We start from the raw sequence: 22070 nt of genomic DNA on the forward strand, positions 1-22070 counted from the left end.
AAGTTCCTCATTAGAATTACTAACCTTTCTTGCTTCCCAATCTTGATCAAAGGATTTCCCTAGTGTGGTAGCATTCTTTTTACCTCTTGTTGAAGGCCCCATCATGATAGAAACCAATTTTTTTGAAATAAATCACGCAAATGAAATGTAAATTATTTGATTTTTTAAAAAAAATTATTGTAAGCTACTAGGGTCAAGATACCCTTACTCAAAAAAATTCCAAAAAAATAGCAAATTTGTTGTCTTAAGAGAGAATTTTCCTAATTTTGCAATATCTTGCTTTTTTTTCAATTTCCAAGCTTTTAAATTTAGGCTCCTCTACTATGTATTCAAAAACCCAATACAAGTTATACTCCAATTTGGCAAGATGTGAGAGATATGAAGATCTTAATAAATTGTGTAGAAATAGTAATTTTGTAATATTTTTCTCAAATTTGCTCCAATTCCTCTAAATTTTGGATTATAGCTTCTTTAGTATGGTCTTCAAAAACCCTTTAAAAATCTTTGCAGAACTCTCTAAAATCTGAAAGTTATGCTCTTCCCAAAATTGCCACAATGTTAAGAAAAAATATTGCCTCTATGATGCTAAGATCATGCTTTGATAGCACTTGTAATGAGATAACTTGCACACTAGAAGAAATAATATGAAATATTATATAAATACTTGATAATATCTGAGAGTAATAGACCACTTCTAGGGGGCAACTTCCAAATATCTCCAATGAGAACACACTTCATAATATGATGTTGAAATAAGACTCACAACCTCCTATATATACCTAATTATGCTAAGGTTGAATAGACACAACCTTGCATAACACCTAGGTCAACCTACCTACCTAAATAATAATATAATAATGATGACATGACTTAATTAAGTATTAAGATAGCCATAATTTAACTATTCATAAGGGTGTGGCATTAGCTACCAATTTTTCATAACTAAGAAATTCAAGGCATATAACACAAAGTTGCATTTTGAAGAAGAGGGTTCACTAAGACATGCCTTCATTTTGTGGCTGCACATTTCTGGATTGACATTTTGACATATCAATTAGAAGTATAATTGTAGACATGGTTAACATTTCATTTTATTTGATGTAGGTTATGTATGAAAATAAGGCCATATTTCTCGACTCAGTCGAGGAATCTCCAATAGAACTCTTTGACTGGGTTGTTACGATTGATGATGCAAAAAGGATTTCACTGAGAACTTCATCAAGTTCTAGGAAGAATGATGATGCAGATATCTATGTCAACAATGAATTGGGATTTGCAAAATATCAAACCATTAGCAGGTACAAATTTTAAGCTTTTTGCACCAATTGATATCTCAGGTAAGTCCAAACTTTTCTTACCTATTTTAGTATTTATAAAAACATCTAGGTGAACTATGGTACACATGATCATAGTTTCCTCTAGTAATCTCTAGTCTCACCAAAATTGTTTCCATCAAGGTCAATACTAATTCATCCTTATGAATTAAAATATGAGGCCTCTATGTAAGTTTTTATTACTCATATTTACACATCAACTTAGAAATTTAGTTTGATTGTAGGTCACTTGTAAGAGAGACATTGAGTTTCTTGTTTGACTTAAGTGAGGCTCATAATATTACTAGTTGGAATAAACCTTGTTTTATGAGTCATTTTCTCTTAGATTTATCTAACAATTCAGTTGATGAAAATAATCATTCAATGCTAAATTGCTTCCATACTAATAAACTAGAATGTCTATATTGTGCCTTTTTTTATTGTGATATATATTGTTCTCCTCAATGATAACATACATTTTCTGTCTGATTTGGTTGTTGTATCACTAGACTAATTTGTAACAAATGGATATTTTATCAAATGACTAGTTTCTCTAAGACATGTTTCCTATCTTTTCTAGTTCAAAGGAAATAAGTTCAATTTAAATTCTTATTGTATAGGGTTTTCATATTGTTTTTTATTTGTGAATTAATTATATTCAAGTAATTTTTTCATAGGAAAAGTGTTGGAAATATAAGAGGACTAATTAAGAGGGGACGGGTGAATCCGTTACCACAAAAATAAATCCCAAATCCCTTAGATGTCAATACAAATCAAAATACAAATATTGTTGAAACTAAATTACTGTTGAAACTTAGCTAGCACAAAGATACTCGGTTAACACTAGCAATTTACTGTCACTTGGAAAGTATTGAAATATCAACTATAACTCTATAAATAGTGAACATGTAGATCTTAAGATATTAAGTATGATTAACCTTAATTAAGTTAGTTGCATACACATAAAAGAAATAGCATGAACACAAGTGACACCAAGATTTAACGTGGAAACCCAATTTGGGAAAACTACCAATTGCAACTTGTTACTATTTTTCACTCTTCTAAAGTGAGCCCTATTAGGAGTCAACCCTATCAAAAGTTATAAAAGTTGTGTCTTCATTTTTGGGTAAATAATAATTATTTTGATGGTTTATTGTGTGAAGACAAATCTATTTACCAATAGATTTTTGGCGAGTACTAGGGACCCAAAAATCAAGATCAGTGTCTATATTTGTTCCCTTAGTTTAATAATTATCTTTGTGTGTAGGAAATTGGCAACTCTATATAAAGACCATGCTGATTGTGAGAGTTATGAGAAGGCCAAGGCCAAACCCTTCTCTCATGGAACTTTATTCAATGGAGGATCAAGTGTTGTGCAAGTTTGTGGACAATCATAAGGAAAGCATTTCCCAAGCTATCAATAACAACATAAACATGGAAGAGGACTCCACATCTTGGCTATTGTGGAGAAGCCTTTGTGTTAGATTCCACAAGTTGAAAGAGCTAGAAGAAAAGAATAAAGTGTTGCAAGCATACCAGAAAAGGGTATCATAGTTAAATGAAAAGCTAAAAGATGATGAAAAAGAAGCTCCAGTTATTTTAGTTTCATCCATTTATTTTAATCACCTTGTCATGAATGAACAAGAAGTCCAATCAGATTCACTTCAGCCTCCTACTGATCCAATTTTAAAGGATGAGAATATCTTTGCCAACATAAGAGAAGTGGTGGGCAAGAATGATGAAACATTGTCCCAAATTTATTTTTCTCCTCAGGTAGAAAGTTTTACATTTGAAGGTTGTGATGATCATCTCTCTCATTAAGATTCTATCAAATTTTTTTCTTACCATGCCCATCTAGAATATGAATCTTTTAATATCACACAAGATAGTGAAAATAATGACTATTTTTGTGTATATGATGGAGAAGGCCCTATTTTAGAATTTTTTTTTTTGAGGTAAATGGGGTATTAAATCTTCTTGATAATGTTACTTTTGAAAATGGTGTTGAAAAGTATTTTGAAGAAGGTTTAGTCATACACCATGATCTAACATTAGAATAAAGAAATTATAATAGTTGACAAACAGAAGATCATAAAGTATGATTTATAAAATTGGTAGAAATAATTCACATAATCAAGCCCTAAAATATTTTTCATGATTAATTTGAACCTGAACATGTCCACTTGAATTCCAGTTAACATAATTAGCATGATTTTAATATTCGTGTGAGAAAGATATAGAGCCTTTGTGGAGAACATCTACATACAATCATCCATTACAGGTGTCAATAGTAAAATAAGTTGTAAACAACAAAAGCTTTCCTCTTGTTTTGTTGGATATAATAGGAATGTCCCATCTATGAAAGGATGCACATCCCTCTAAATATGGTGGTGGTAGTGGCAACAATTACTATAGCCATTGGTGTAACCCAAGTGTATCTAATATTTGGAATGAACTTTTGTATTCCTATGTAAATTAGGTAAGGTGTCAAAGATAGATTTAATTTTATGCAACATATAGGTGTCAATATTAAAATAAGTTGTAAACAACAAAAGCTTTCCTCTTGTTTTGTTGGATATAAGGAATGTCCCATCTATGCAAGGATACACATCCCTCTAAATATGGTGGTGGTAGTGGCAACAGTTACTATAGCCATTGGTGTAACCCAAGTGTATCTAATATTTGGAATGAACTTTTGTATTCCTATGTAAATTAGGTAAGGTGTCAAAGATAGATTTAATTTTATGCAACATATAAGGTCTATGAGTTAAAGTAGTGATCAATAGTTTAGATGCATCGTATTTAGCATCTTTATATTCTTTTAATAAAAATCAAGTTGAAAGGTATCAAATGTCAATTTTGGGTAATCATCATTGTACTAAAAACTTTAAATTCACAAGTATTGGTGTAACATTGTCAAAAAAATTGAACATTAAGTCAATAAGTCAATATGGTATCTTCATCCATTAAAAAATGTCAAAAGGACAATATGGTTGTAGGAGGGGTAGATGCTTTTATTACCACATAATAATAGTGAGAATGAGAAATTTGAAACAATACAAACAACCAAGAGTTATGGAGCTTATTTACCACACTATAGAGAACTGAACATTAAGGTTAGTGGGATTGTCTCCAATTCATCCATTATTATCATCATTATCCATATTTAATAAAACTTTAGTTGAACTCTATAGGAAACAATCTAACAAAACTAAATATGAAGTTGTATGTTGAGTTGGATTTTGATTTGGAAGATTGTTTGGTTATAGTGGCACTTGATTGGGTCCTCAATGCATCCATTTAATAGTCAACTAGATATACATTTTGTGATGAGATATTTAGGTAGATATAATTGGTTATTAATGGTCAAGGTAGATAGAATGGGTAATTGCAATTGAAGGGCACAATACATTTTGGTATGAGATATTTAGGGAATGATGAATTGATGTTATAGGGAATTGTGGGTTTTGATTGGGCGGGAGATGTAGGTGACAGGAAGATGACTTTAGGATATTTCTTTAGAATACAACTTGTTTGATAATGATATGCCACTTAGTGTAAGTCTAGTTTAACTTTTATAAGTTTTGTTTTAGATAAACTAGTAAATACTAAATGCCTGCTCATTTTTTGGACATTGAGACAAGGTAATGATTGATTTTCATTTTTTCCATGGAATCTTGAAATAACAGTAGTGCTTGATATGAAGTTTCAAATGTTTTTATTTAAGTTGTGTATTAGTAGGACCTATAAGCATGAATTTTGATGATACTACATTATGGGAGTATCTTGAACATTGGAGATTATTGATATGTTGTATTCATGACTATATTTGTCATTGGTGTCAACATAGCATGGTTTCTATAAAGTCTAGCAAAGTAAGAAGATAGAGATCTTGATGGTATGGATAATGGTTTTATTGCCTAGTTGTGCATAGTTATGGACATGTATGACACAATGTCCAGATTAGGTGGTTAAATGCCTAGAGTCCAAGTCAAAGATATATGGAATTTGTACCTAATTTATGAAGAGAAGTTCAAAAATAACATATTGGGAATGCAGTTCCTCATTTTTTTGGCTATCTTTCATCTGAGATGTAATGAAGAGATGCATAGTTAGGTAGTGAGAGAGGACAATCCAATGATGATGTCAGTGAGTGCACAAGCCTTAGTATTGCACATGTGAAGATTTGTATAGACTATGAGCTGGTAGTACTATTGTAATTGTAATTAATTAATTATCTTATTTTAATTAATTGGGAAAGCCTCAAGGTTGACTCAAGATATTATTATGAAGATATGGTATAAAGGAGAAATTTTTTCCTTGATTTTAATGTGTTCAAGTATTGTGATCATTGGAAGAAGTGCGAAGTGTGAAAAAGAGTAGAATGCTTATTGAATGCATGTAAGTGATCTAAGGGATTAGTGGATGTGTAGTTTGAGATCTAATTGCAAGATCTAAAGGAGTAGAAGTTTGGTTTACAGGATAGAGATATAGTAAGGAAGTAAAATTAAATTGTATCATTCTATAAGGAATAATACATAGATCATTTGGATAGTGGTTTCATTGGTCTTTCCCTTGAAGCTATTTGGGTAGTGGGTCTAGCTATCTTCCACAAATCCTAATAGGGTTGGAATCTTCTAACAAGGATTCAAAATCTCCTAATAGGGACTCATATGCATTGAATGATGCAACAAACTCCTAATAGGGTCTATCCTCTAACAAGGAATATTTATATTAGTACATCATCTTGTGGGTACCATCCCCACTGGGGTTTTCCTTTTGATCAATGGTTTCCTTAGTTAAAATATCTGTTGTTATTGTGTATGAGTATATTGCTATGGTTTTAGTTTACTTTACTCATATGGTTAAGATTATTTAAAGTTGTTATTATTGATAATAGTTGGATAACTAACTCACCCTACACCACCCCCCCCCCGCCCCCAGTTATATAAGTGCACTATATATTCTAACAATTGGTATTAGAGCCTTAGGTCCTTGAAGGAAAAGCTTAACAACTTTGGGAGATCAATGGAAAATATGTTTAGGATAGATAGTCCTAGATTTGATCAGGCCAACTATGATGGTTGGAAGGACAAGATGAAGACTCATCTATTATGCATGGGCCCAAGATATTGGATCTCAACAAAAAGTTAGAAGTCAATTATTAAAGAAGAAGACCTTGAAGTTTTTAGTGAAGAAGAGAGAGATCTATTCATGTGTAACATTAGAGAAAGAGAAGCCCTAATGAAAGCTCTTCCAGAGAATGAATACAGTTAGGTAAAGTAATTTGCAACATCTCATGAAATCTAGAAAGAATTAGAATCTACTTTTTAAGGTGATGATCATGCAAAGAGAATTAGATTATAGAATTGGATATGTGCATTTTAAGATGCTAGAATGATGGAAGAGGAACATGTAAGAATTTATATTGGTAGAATATCAGAAATGGTTGCGGGAATTCAATCTCATGGTGGAACCAAAGAAGATGATGAAGTGATATAGAAGATCTTGAAAAGTTTGACACCACCATTCAAGATGATAGCTCAGATGATTCAACTAGTGATGCCCTACACTAAGGATTTCACTAAGGAAACATTTCTTTGAATATTAAAAACAGAAAAAGAAGATCTAAGACAATATGGAGAACTAGCAAGAGTCAAAAAAACTTTTAGTGCCTTGAACATTTGACCTAATTTGACAAGAAGTGTAAGTAATCCTGGAGATTTTTTTGGTAGTAGTATAGATGATGAAGACAATAAGATTGATGGAAGAATAACCCTTCCAGTGAGAAGAGAAAAATATGGTAAGAAAATCGTTAAATGTTGGACTTGTAATGATTTTGGTCATTATGCATCTAAATGTCCTAAAAGAGAGAAAAAGTATAAATGGAAGTTTAACTCTAGAAGAGATAGAGATAGAAATTGTTTGTATGCAAATAAAGATAAAAAAAATAATGAGATCAAAGGAAATTAATGATGAATTAGGATTTGTGGCTATCAAGGAAGATGATCTTGATAGATAAATTAGAGAAGAAAGAGCTCTAGTTACCTAAGTGGAAAAGAAGTCTGATTGGATAACTGATAGTGGTTGTTTACATCACATAACTACTTATATAAATAAGTTTGTTAAATTCAAGAATCATGATGGAGGTATTGTTAGAGTTTGTAACAATGCAACCCATCATATTATATGAATTAGATCCATTGCTCTTGATAGTAAAACTAACACTAATGATGTCTATTTTGTTGATGGATTGAAGCATAACTTATTGAGTGTTGGACAATTGGTGGACAAAGGTTATCAGTTGTAGTTCACTAAGAAGACCTGCACTATCAAAGACAAAGATGGTAAGATGAATGGAAATGGCACTAGATCTAGAGGTAATGTATTTCAGTTGAATACTATTGAGATGACATATTTGGTAGCTAAAGTGGATAACAATTGGTTGTGGCATAAAAGATTTTGTCACATAAATCTTGATAATATTATGAAGGTTAGTAGTACTTTTGTAGTCAAAGACTTGCCTAAGATTGTTCAACCTACTAATGTTGTGTGTAAGGAATGTATTTTGGCTAAGTGGAAGAAAGTATCTCCCTAGCAAGAAGTTCACTACCACAAAGAAGCTAGAGATTGTTCACATAGATCTAAGTGGTCCTTCTAGACCAAGAGGATTCTATGATGAAAGGTATTTTATGATTTTTGTTTATGATTTCACTAGATTGATGTGGGTAGCATTTCTTAAAGAGAAATATGAAGCTTTTGAGATGTTTAAGATATTTAAGAATAGAGTTGAGAATGAATCTAGTGTAAAGATTAAGTGTTTGAGATCTAATAAAAGAGGAGAATTTACCTCTAGAGAATTTAACATATTTAGTGAGGAAAATCGAATCAAAAGATAGCTATCTACACCTAGAAAACCTAAGAAAAATGGGATTACTGAGAGAATAAATAAGTCTATAGTAGAAGAAGCTAGAGTGATGTTATTTGAGTATGATATTTCTAAGACATTCTAAAGAGAAGTAGCAAATACAATAGTATATAATCTAAATAGAGTATAGATCAAAAAAGGTATAGACAAGACACCTTATGAACTATGGTTTGGAAATTCACCAGTAGTCAAATGTTGTAGGATATTTGGGAGAAAATGTTATATCAAGAGAGACAATGACATTGGTAAGTTTGATCCTAGAAGTTATGAAGGTATGTTTCTTGGTTATTCATTGAAAAGTAAGGCCTATAGATGTTTCAAATACAAAGCTAAGACAATTGAATGTGCAAATGTAAGGATTGATGAGAAGTATGGAACCAAAGAATAGAAGGTAGATTATAATTAAGACTAAGAAGAGGATTACTCTAGAATTGTTAGACATAATGCTGAAGTTTTGTTTAAGACTAACAATGACTTGTAGAATGATGTGTTAACTTTTGATCATAGAGGAGAATATAGCTCTAAACCTATAGTAGAGATGAGAGTTGAGATGTCAACACCTACCCCTAATAATAATTTGACAAGGAATCACCCTCCTAAGAAGATAATTGGAACTAAAGACAAAGGTGTTATGACAAGGAACAAAGTAAATAAGGAGATATGCCTATTATCTCAAGTTGAACCCAAGTGCATAGATGAAGCAATCAAAGATAATCATTGGATCCAAGGAATGAAGGAAAAATTGGATCATATAATAAATAATGATACATGGGAGTTAGTTCCTATACCAAAAGACAAGAATGAGATAGAAACAAAATGGGGTTTTAGGAATAATATGTATGAGCAAGGAGAAGTTGTGAGAAACAAGGCTAGAGTTGTTTGTAAAGGTTATTCACAAAAAGAAGGCATTGGTTATGAGGAAACATATGCACTAGTAGCAAGAATGGAAGCAGTAAGGATGTTCCTAGCTTATGCAGTGAACAAGAAATTTAAATTTTATTAGATGGATGTTAAATCAGCCTTTCTAAATGGAGAATTAGAAGAAGAGGTTTATATTGAGTAGCCTGAAGGATTTCCTTTATCAGAAGATAAAGAAATGGTATGTAGATTAAAAAAATCTCTTTGTGGTTTGAATAAAGCACCAAGAACTTGGTATATAAGGTTGGATAGTTACTTGGCAAAGCTTGGATTTTCTAAAGGTATGATAGATAGTAACTTGTACCTGAAAGAAATTGAAGATGGTTTATTGATCATTGTAATATTTGTTGATGATATCAATTTTGGAGGAAATGATGAAACTAGTGATAAAATTTCTGAAGAGATGAAGAATGAATTTGAAATGAGCATGATAGGAGAAATGAATTTTTTCCTAGGATTGCAGATTATGTAGAATAATGATGATATATTCATTTCACAAGCTAAGTATCTAAAAGATTTTTTGAAAATGTTTTGTTTGGAAAGTTGTAAACCTATTGGCACACATGTAGTGGAGAAAAAAAAGTTTAGACCAATGATTGAAGGTTTGTAGTATCTGACTCACACTAGATGAAATTTAGAAAGTGCAGCTGGGATTGTAACTAGATTTCAAGATGATCCTAAGGAATATCATTTTGCAATAGTTAAAAGAATATTTAGATATCTAAAAGGGACATCTGATTATGGAATATGGTATGATAAATCAAGTGATTTCACTTTGTGCACATCTATTGATGTTGATTAGGTAGGTAGTATGGATGATAGAAAGATCACCAGTGGTGGAACATTCTTTCTTGGAGGAAGGTTGGTTTCTTAGTTAAGAAAGAAGAAAGATTTCATTTCATAGAGCATATTTGAGGAAGAGTATGTTGCAACAAAAAATACTTCTAATCAAGTTATGTGGATGAAGCAAATGTTGAAAGATATTAGAACTAAGATTGAAGAACCTATTGTCATTTACATTGATAACACAAGTATAGTGAGTATGTCTAAGAATCATATATTTCATTCTAAGATAAAATATATATCTATTAAGTATCATGTGTTGAAGAGAAAGAAATAGAGAAGGAGATCAAATTGGAGTATGTAAGTACTAAGGATTAGATTGTAGATATACTTATGATGCCTTTTCTTAAAGATAATTCTGAGTGCTTGAGAGGTATGCCTGACGTTATGCCCATGCCTAATTCTAAATAGATAATGTAGAATGTGCATCAGTCTAGTGGTATAGAGCACTATTATTTGGCTAGACTGAATTATGATGCTTCATGTATGGGGAGTATCTGGTATGTACTAAGCCACTAAGGACTCTTGGTATTTGGTATTTGGTATTAAACAATGTCTTTGGACACTTGAGCTGATTGATGACTTGGAACAGCTAATTAGTAATTGGTATTGAGTTTGACACCTTTGGCATTGATGTCAATGGGGGAGAGAATATGCATGAAAAAAATATCTTAAGGTATGGGGGAGAGCATATATGGAAGAAATCCTATGAAATGGGAGAGAAATATTTCTTTAGAGAGATTTAGAAAGACTCATGAAAGGAAGAATGAAGATTTTAGGAAGATTTTAGACTTGATTAATGAAGAGGATTTGAGAAGAAAAGAACAGAACAACAGAGTATTACTTGGTATTCTTGGAACTTAGATGTTTTTCATCTATTTTTCCATCAATACCAAAGGGGGAGATTGTTAGCATGAATGTTGATGATGCTACATTGTGGGAGTATCCTAAGCATTAGAGAGTATTGATATGTTGCATTCATGACTATGTTTTGCATTGATGTCAACATAGCATAGTTTCTATAAAGATGGGCAGAGTAAGTAGACATAGATCTTGATGGTATGGACAATGGTTTGATTGTCTAGTTATGTGTCATTATGAACATGTACAAAAAAATATCCTAATTAAATGATTAAGTGCACAAAGTCTAAGTCAAAGATGTACAAAATTTGTACCTAATTTAGTATTTTAGAGATAGAGTATTGGGAAAGAAATTCCTAATGTTTTTTGGCTATCTTTAATCTAAGATTTAATGAAGAGATGCACATTCAGGTAGTGAAAGAGGATAGTCTAGTGACGATGTTAGAAAATTCAAAAGCATTAGTATTGCACGTATGAAGTTTTGTAAAGACTATGAGCCGATAGTGCTATTGTAATTTTAATTAATTAATTATCTTATTTTAATTAATTGGGAAAGCCTCAAGGATAACTCAATGAATTATTATGAAGATATGACATAAAGGAAAGATGTTTTCCTTTATTATGATATGTGTTCAAGTATTGTGATCATTGGAAGAAGTGAAAAGTGCGAAAAGGAGAAGAATGCTTACTAAATGTGTGTAAGTGATCCAAGAGATTATCGGATGCATAATTCAAGATCTAGTTGCAAGATTTGAAAGAGTAGAAGTCTAATTGAAAGGAAAGAGATAGAGGAAGGAAGTGCAATTCAATTCTATTATTTTTCAAGGAATAATACAAAGATCATTTGGATAGTGGGTTCATTGGTCTTGCCATTGAATCTATTTGGGTAGTGGTTCCAACTATCTTCCAAAACTCCTAACAGGGTTGGCACAACTCCTAATAGGGTTGGAATCTTCTAACAAGGATTCAAAGTCTCCTAATAGGGACTCATATGTACTAAATGTTGTAATAAACTCCTAACATGGTATATCCTTTAACAAGGAATATTATATTAGTACATCACCTTGTGGGTACTATCACCACCGAGGTCTTCTCTTTGATCAAAGGTTTCCCTAATTAACATATTTGGTGTTATTATGTATAAGTATCTTGTTGTAGTTTTAGTTTAATTTAATCATATGGTTAAGATTATTTAAAGTTGTTATTATTGATATTAATTGGATAACTAATTCACCCACTCCCCCAGTTATATCAGTGGACCATATATTCTAACAAGATCATGAGAATGATGATGTAGGGGAGGAGGTAGAAGATGTTGATAATGAGATGGTAGACATTGAAACTTTTAATTATGATGATTTGAATATTGTTTTAAAGCTAGAGAAGAAAAAACACTATATTGATATCATGCAAGTATGTGCAGAACAAATACAAACTAAATGAAAAGAAAATAAACATATAATCATTAAAAACTAAATAACTCCCTCAATATTGTTAGTTTGGCTTAACCATTTGAAACTAGAATTGGCAATAATGATTTCTTAGGTGGGAAAATCATTTTATAAAAATAATCATGGTCTATCTCTATGAATGAAAAATTTCTAAGATAGAAAAACTCAAACAACTAAGTCTAAATCATGTCTCCATACCAAAATTAAGGCACTGAGTTTTGTGAAAGTTGAACCATCAAAAAGACGTATCTCCCCTATAAACAAATGAACCTTCTATCTATCTCTACTAGCCTATAAAGGTCCACTGATAAGATAATAAATAGCTATAATGATGTTCTTAACCAGGAGGGTCCACATTCCATTCTCTACATAATCTATATACAATTGGATGTTAAATTCATAGAGGCTTCTTATGATCGATAATATTATGCCTTTCTACATGTTTTTTTTTTTCTTTCTATTGCTTCCTTTCTCTCTTCTAAGATAACAATTTAGAATTGGGTATGTTGTGTTGGAGGGAACACTCTTTGTATTGAGTATGCATTACACATTCCCCCTCTATAGTCTTGGGGGGTTTTATGTTATGAGACATAGGCAACTATATTATTTACTTCCTAAACTTTGATGACTCCACTTCTTACATAGGGTACTCTACCTTTGATCCCATTCTTGTGTATATTGGCACCTCTAAGCCTTTTCATGGGGATTTGGTTTTTATGGTAGGGAATAAGTCTTGGAATCAACCTCTTAAATATGAGTGTCTTCTCTCCAAATTTCATTGATATTTCTCTATTGGTCACCTAGCTATATATTGAACTTGCTAGTTGTATAGTATCTACTACATAGTATGATGTTAATGATGATTACTTTATTGTTTAGAGTTCTCCATCATATTACCCCTCTCAATGGGATGGCATGCCTCTTGCTTTTGGTGTAACTTTATTGATTCCATCAAACCCTATTATGGAAATTTCAAACGTATCATTGTAGTATAGTATTCACATAGCTTTAGACCAGCTCTAATTCATGTGGTAGTTGGTCACCTTTTACTTTGTGATTTTTAAGCTCTCCCCTCTCATTTTGATGCTATTTTCTAGGGAAATCCCCCTCTAATTCCCTTCATTCTAAGAATGTGTATTCTAATGTCTCCTGGACTATTGTAGGTATGATGAAAGATCTTCCTAAGCATTTGACAAAAAATCATGATCAAGTGTTAGGTGTCAAGACTTCCCATTATAGCCTTAATATTGTTAAAGTGGGAGCTAAAGAGTCTTAGGTCCTCCATTCAAGTGTTACAATTTCTAGTAAGTTGTTTGTAGTTTTTCCTCTAGTTTAGTTGTATGATTTCTCCATTGTATCTAACCTTGTTTGAAATGTTTTATATTATGTTATGGAAAATTTCTAAATTTTTGGACCATTTTCCTTATTTTTTCCAAGTACTCTCATTTTATTCAATGGTAAAGGCATCAATCCACCCAATCATTAGATTAAAAATATTTTTATTCAATGGTAAAGGTATGAACCCACAAGCTAGGTTGTCTAATTTGAGGGTTATTAGGGATAACCAAAGGCTTGGTAGAAAGAGACTCTTTCTTCTAAATGATATGCATGATAACAAAGTAGAATGGAATAAAAATGTAGAGATCATTAACATTAGCTTTGCATGCTCTTGCAAGACATTAATTATGGAACAATATTATTTACTTGCTATTTAGGTTCTATCTAAAAGGGTATGCTTCAATTGGTAAAAAAAATTATCAATTATTGAGGCTAATTAAGGCCTTATTAACTTGTAATGATTCAAAAAGTGTGATTTTTTCTCACTACTATTAGGAATGCAATAAAGTGGAAAATCCCCTCACCAACCATGAAATTGACATTAACCCTATTCTTGAGTTTTATGTTATTTATTATGAATGTTTAGAATGTTCTAGATAAGATTTTTCTTTTTGATATATTTATAAACATTAGATAAGAATGTTTAGGACCTCAAGAATGTAGACAACTCACTACCACTTGAATATAAATATCCAAACTAATCACTGACTAGGCCACTGTCAGTGATTATTTTGGATATTTATCTTCAGGTAAATTTTTATAAACAAAACATGTTGGTCAAAAATTTGACCAATTGATTGACTAGGATACCATCATGGGTTTGGGATCCTATTCAATTGAGGGTCAACATAGGTTGAAAATTCAACATAACTTGGTCAAAATTTTGATCAACACATCAACCAAGATGTTGTCGTGGGTTTGGTATCCTGGTCAATAATTTGGTCAAAATTTTGACCATGTTTGGTCAAAATTTTGATGCCAATTCTCATTAACAAGGGAGGTTGTTGGTGTAATTAAGTATTTACCAATTACACTTTACTTAAGTTACCTAGGTTAATGCATTAGCATATTACTTGTCATGTAGACACCTAGGAGTTTCTATATTCATATGAGTTGTCATGTAGACAACATAGTAGTTTGCACTCCAATTAACTGCATGTTGTCTACTACGTCTCTTTATGAGATACACCTTTGCATTCTTATCCTCTCTTTTTTGTACATACATCATGCACATTGGAGGATAATCCACTCTTGGTGGACATGTACTTAGTTGTTAACCTTATCTCTTTGCTAACTCCTAGTCATATCAATTACCTTTATATACAAGCTAATTCTATGTTTTACTCATCCAATTATCTGATATCCAATTATCTAATATCCAATCATATGATATCCATTCTTATTTGATCATCATTTATCTCTCTTGTTCTATCTATTGAGCTTCTTGATCTTGGCATTGAATTAAACCCTTAGGCAAATTGTTGCACGGTATTAGAGCTATACCAAATTATTACATGGTATTAAAGCTATACTAAATACTTACATGGTATCAGAGCCATAGGAGTTTCATTACATAGCCATTGGAGAGATTTTTTTCGAAGTTCAAGATTGGAGCTTGCTGGTGCAAATCAAATATTGGTATCACATTTAGAAGGTCAAAAAACCACCAAATCAACTTTTGTTTCATCAAAAATTGGACATCTAAGGTGATATCTAGAGTCATTTAACTTTTTGAGGTATGACGATGGTGATTAAGGAAAAATAATTACAAAGATGATTTTCAAACAATGATATCTCCCTCATACGAACTCCTTTTTTTGAGCAATTTTTTTGTTTTGGGGTAGAATTTAGTGATCTACACATTGATGTAGGTTGTTTGTAATATTTGTTCCTATTTATTTCTAAAAATTGGCAATCCCAATTTTTACAACTTTAGAGGCTTCATTCGAGCTCATATGGACACATATTCAAGTGCTATTTTTTTGAAAGTGCATAATTTTTTGTCTACTTTCTAGATCTGGTATCAGTTTGGAGTAATTTTGAGTGGACATAGTACTTTAAACATTTGGTCATTTTTGGCCTTTTTTGGCACGTGTAATTAATTGGATCCTTGAGAGATCTTGTGTCTTATCTTTTTGAGTCATATATAGCTTCATATTTTTTGTTGTAACTATCAAAAATCAAAACTCCACTTTGGTTCATTTTAACAAGTGTCCAATTGTACATACACTTAATATAAAGTGCCAAAAATCTTTTTTGGGGAGGGGGGGGGGTTGTATTGATTAGTACATCATGGATGAGGAAGATTTAATTACCTTTCCAATACAAAACTATAATGAATGGAGTGAATTAGTTCTCACTTATCTTAGTGAGCATAATGCATTACCATATGTGAAAGAACTTTCATACAATGGTGACATTGTTACAATCATTTGTCATGCACTCTTTCTATATATGGATATGGAGGTTATGGATTCACTTGTGGACATGAAATCAACTAATTTTTATAATATTTGGATCTATCATTGGGAGATGTATGGAGATCCACATGTTCCTCCATTCCTGAAAGATCTTTTACCTCTAGTTGTAGCTACATCCTCTCTAGTTGAGATCACTACATCAACTATTGCTCTTGATGATGCTTGTATTCACATAGTCATGAATTCACATGATTTAGTGTAGCAAGATATTTTCCTTGGGATGAATTCTTGATCGACATTATAGGTTTTTTTGTGGAGTCCTACATTGAGGATATGGGAGACATTATTGATGATATACATCTTCTCTTTATTGAGGATAATCATTCTTTAGTTGTTGTGAGGGAACTCTTTGACCCTCATGATTTTCTTCACTTGATCTTTCTTTTGAGTTTGACATGATTGTGGATACTTTCTTACAACATTTGTAGGAGGTCCCTTTCACTTCAAATAAGACATTTGAGTCTTTGGTCATTGCTTTACATGAATCTCAAACTTCACTTGAGATGTCAAATTGCATGGTTGATCATACTCATGTGTTGCAGATTCCTATGTAGTTTCCTGAGAAAAATTACATTCTAAGAGTTCTTCCTATTGATTGGGGAGGATTCTTTTGTACACCCATGCCACCATTTATTCCTCAAGGGAGAAATATAATTAAGTTTTCATGGTGTATCTTCTACATTGATCCAGAAACATATTTCATGGGTATAGATTCTACATTGGAGGGGGCTTCTTTATTTCTCTTCCTACTTATTCCTTTGAAGAGGCATCTTGGACTTTGGAGTTTGATCCACATTCCTATATAGAGAAGTTGTCATTGGTTCCTTGTATATCACCATCTTCTACTAGACTTGATCTTGATTGGTTCATGACATTTTCATTATTCAAGACATGGTGACACATCTTCAGACTTCATAGACAACATACTTCATATGGATTCCCCTTCCATCTTCCTATCCATAATGGGAAGCCTTCTTGCATTTGTATTTGGTGTATCTTCATCCTAAAGGGAGAAATGTTGTTTGTAGGCATTGGATTCTCTTTTGTCTTCAAGTGCTCATCATTCTTGTAGGAGATCATTCACTATGGGGGGAATTTCATTTCTCTTTATTTCCTTCTTATGGAGGGATTATCTATTATATATGCATGATGTATGTCATAATAGGGAGGTCTTGATTACTCCATCCATGCATGCATCTTAGCTTAGTTTTCTTCTCTCTTTTTGGGGGAGGGTTTTTCGCATGTTGTTTTCACTCTTTCTTCACTTTATGAGAGATTGAATTTCATATCATTTGCACTCACATATTGTACATGGGTACCTAACATGGCCTAGTAGCTAGGACCCATCTTACATTATCATCTAGCTTTTGTGAGCTTAAGTGCAGTCCCCTAAGTTGCACTTAAGGGGGGTGTTGGTGTAATTTTGTATTTACTAAATACACTTTACTGAAGTTTACTTATGTTAATGCAATGGCATATTAGTTGTCATGTAGACACCTAGGAGTTTGAATAATCATATGATTTGTCACGTAGACAACACAATAGTTTGCACTCCAACTGAGCACATATTGTCTACTACATTTCTTTATGAGATACACCTATGCATTCTTATCCTTCCTTTGTTGCACATACATTCATGCACATTGGAGGATGATCCACTCTTGGTGGACATGTGCTTAATTGTTATGCTTATCTCTTTACTGAATCCTAGTCATATTAGTTTCCTTTATATACAAGGTACTTCTAGGTTGTATTCATCCAATTATTTGATATCCAACCATCTGATGTCCATTCTTATTTGATCAACATTTGTCTCTCTTGTGCTATCTTCTGAGCTTCTTGATCTTGGCATTGAATTATTACCTTAGGAAAATTCTTACATGTATCAGAGCTATATCAAGTTCTTACATGGTGTCAGAGCTATACTAAATTCTTATAGAGGTCATTTTTTACCAAATTGTGTGTCAAAATTCTAACACTCACAAGACTTGGTCAAATTTTTGATGAGGAAAATAGCAAAAAATCAATTTTTAGATTATTTGACCAACATGAGTCAAAAATTTGAACAATTTTCGACAAAAAATGAGTCAAAATGTACTACTATATACTTTGTATACATTTCTTTGCTTAGCTTCTATTATTTTCTTTAAAAAACTTGCCAATCACTAGAGTACTCAACAACCTTTGACTTGCTTGAAAATAACTACTGCTCAGTACATAACTGATATGTACATGTCTTTAGTACATGGCTCTAATTGTTTAACATGGATCAAATTGTATAGGATGACTCAATCGTAGTGATGTCCAACCAATCCTACCTTTTGAATGACTATGTGTTTGATACTAATAGACCACTTTTCCTTAGGGATCAATAATATCCCCTAGTGAAATTAGTAGCAAATACACTTTGTCATGATCAATTTTTTTATTACAAAAATAAAACATAAGTACTCCCCCTTAGGATATAATCGATACCTTGACTCGGTAAACACTATACACATGTTTTTTCTCTACCCTTAGTATATACATGTTCAAAAATCAAAACTCCCCTTGGCTTTCTCATCATATTTCCTACTTTTTTTTGTCACTCATGGCTGCTTGGGTGTAGGAGTCAAACCAAACTTATCCATAAATGGTTTTTGGATTTTTTAAAATTGTATCTAATGTATTATCCATTTTTTCATATGGATTCAATAGCTTGAATCTCAATCTCCAATTTTGCTGCTAAATCCATCAAATTATCTACAACTAGTAGATTTGGGTCTATCTAGACTAATTATTTTTCACTCTTTAAGTTTATTTACATAACCTCTGAATAAGGGGTCATCATATCTTGAATTGATATAAGTTTAGCTCTTATTCTACCATATTTTGCAATCAATTTAGAGGGAGGCAAAATTTATCTTGGATAACTATACTACACTAGAACTTGTGTCTGTTATCAGTGTATTGGCATTATGCTATAAATATTCCTCTATCTTATCCATTCTTCCCCTTATATGCTTTGTAAATGTAGAAACATCATACAACTTCCTAAAAAATGTATGCACATTTTGAGAATTTTTTTCTAAATTATTTACAAGGTTTGATAACTCTACCTATCTAACAACAATATCTCTTGCAATCTTCTCCATAACTTTCTTCTCAAACTTGCATTCTATCCATTCCATTAGTCTTTCATGTGCATGTATGTCTAGGTCATTTATGTTCTCCACAATAAATACTAGTTTCTCAACAATGGAAGCATTCTCATCCAAATTACCAACAACAAAAAAATGAAGAAATATGTCCTTAATATCATAAAGTGCTTATTTTTGTGATTAATTTTGTTGATGTTCCCTCCTTTCTTGAAAATAATTCACTTAGTAGCTTCATCTACTCCTCTATCAAATTTTATTTCTCCCAATCAGCTATTAGAATGTCTTCATCAAGCATAAAATTTTTAGCTTGAAATGCAATAGGGGACTTCACTCTTTTCTTCTTGATTCTCTTCCCATATTTACTAGAGCTCAACATTGGTACTTGTAAACTTTGTGTTTGTAACTCCATACCTAGTCTCTAAACCTCAATTCTTCTGTCATCAGCATTCTTAGGCACTTTGCTTGACTTTTTCTCATCTATGGGTTTGAGTTCAATTGTATAAATATGTTGTTTTTCCTCCTTTGTTACCTCAATGTAAGGTCTTGAAGCTTGTGGCCTTACTTCTTCAGTAGTAGATTGATTTAATTGAACATTCTAACCTTCATCTATCTGATTTACTTCAACATTTATTGCAACATTTCCCTCTATCTAGCTTCATTTGTCTATGTGATCTCTCCTTTATTGATTGAAATGATATGTTTCTTGGAAATACTAACCTATATAATACCTTGGCTTACATCTTGGCTTTGTATAGAAACATGGGTAGATGAAAGTTCAACTAATTGATGTTCCACCAATGTCTCGATCTTTGGATAATGTTTTATTTTCACTAGTATAGGTTTAAAGTCTAGCAACTTTGCATGGACTGGCAACTACACAGACTTAGTCTAAACTTGGCTTGCAATCTATTATCTTTTCTTTATAATTTTTGTAACTTGAATGGTTTCAATTTCATTTTCAATGGTTATAGTCTCCACTCTTCTTTCACTCAATTGTACTAGGTTATTGAAGATATCACAAATATTTACCTATCCATCATCAAAATCTTTAGTAGTGTCTAGCTCAACTTGGCTAGCCTCTTCCTCTTCCTTTTCATCCTCATTAGCAAGCATTAGGTAATAAACCTTCTTTCATACAATCTTGCTTTCTTCAACAACACTTTCTATCTTATTTTTCAATACCAAATATTGCTTTTTCTTTGGTACAAATTTATTGGTGTATTATCTCAAAGCTAAAAAAGGCTAGCTTTGATTCAATTTAGGTATAATATCAGTCAATGTGGCTTCCCTTATCTTCCTTTTAGTAGTTAATTCCCATTTTCATTTAGCATCAATCTTATTGTACAACTCTTCAAGAATCAACTTTCCTAGCTCTAGAGGCATATACTTAAAATTGACTATCATATCTACGAAAACCTCTTCTATCTTAACCTTCTCTTCTTTACTCAATTTCTCATCCTTAATAAAGTGAAATCCTAAAAAATCCTACACTATTTCTAAGGTTATCACATACCTCGTCAATATTTTGAGGCTTCTTATGTAATGCAACCTTGAACTAACTCAAGTCATCTAACTCGATCCTTTTGGCTTCTTCTTCATCATCATCCTTATTTACCATGAGCCTCCTCCTTGGTTTTCTCAATGCTGCTTCCTCAAAATTGTACTTCCTCTTTGTTTCACTTGTCACTAATGTAGGCTTGGTGATCTTCACAATCCCTTTCTTTATGGCTTAGCAACAATAGCTCTAGCTTCCCTAGATCTTTGTCTTGTGACCCTTGATAATGTGGTTGTAGGCTTAATAGTCACCTTCTTCAAATCTTTCTTTACCATGGGGCCTACCGCAAAAATTTATATACCCTTCAGTGCCTTAGGCTTGACAAAAACTAACTCTTTGCCTTTTCCTTCATCATCGTCACGTTCATCCTCATCCTCACTGCTAAGATATCATTTTCCTTTAGAATTCATTATTGAGGCTTCATCATATATTCCTTCTACGTTCTTTATCATCTTCTTCCTTTTCCTCTCCAACTTTGGACCCTTTTTTTGCATCATCATCTTGATCTTTGTTGTCTCATTAGTTCTAAATAGTTCAACATTGTTTATCAATATCCTCAGCTAATAACATAATAATCATTGTTGATACTTCATCAATGTTCACCTCATATTGAAGGGGTATCATCCATGTCGTATGACATCTTAGACATAGGTATAATCAATATCCACTAAGAAACATATTTCATCATAATATTGGTCTACTACCAACTTAGGGATCCAAAACCTATTTTTCATCTTTTTCTTATAATCTTTAAAATATTCATCCTTAACTACCTAAAAATTCTCACCTATTTGACTGATAAACTTGTTGATTCTCTTGATAACATGTTTCTAATTCTTTTTCCAAACTAGATCTCCTATTATAAGGAACAAATTATGTACATAAAAGAATATGCAAATAATGAGAGAACCAAACTCGCATGAATTATTCCTGTCCTTCCTTATGTCTCTCAAGGTATCTTCTAATTGAGTGAGATGAAGCTTAGCTAGATCATAACTATGATCTTTCTTGACAATCTTATAATCCATATCCATAGCAACACACGACATGTTGTTGGGTCAACTTGACTGGTAGAACTTTTGTGCTATGACTCTAAAAACAAATTCAATCTCTGGATCCTTAATGGTTGTGATGGACATTTCTTTGTCATTCCATTTTTCATAAGTATTTTTCTCAATCAAAACTCTTCCTTGGAAATGAATGGTTTTTACGCTATCTAGAAGATGGTAACTTGTGACATGAT

The 22070-nt window shown here is 32.2% G+C and overlaps 1 pseudogene; it reads left to right on the top strand.

Annotated features, from left to right (window-relative positions):
- LOC149562538 (uncharacterized) overlaps positions 1-4617 on the top strand; it is a 33020-nt pseudogene extending 28403 nt beyond the window's left edge.
- Positions 4618-22070: the final 17453 nt, after the last annotated feature.

Source organism: Cupressus sempervirens, chromosome 4, assembly GCF_028749045.1.
Source record: "Cupressus sempervirens isolate cs-2001-9-10 chromosome 4, ASM2874904v1, whole genome shotgun sequence".
NCBI classification, from domain to species: domain Eukaryota; kingdom Viridiplantae; phylum Streptophyta; class Pinopsida; order Cupressales; family Cupressaceae; genus Cupressus; species Cupressus sempervirens.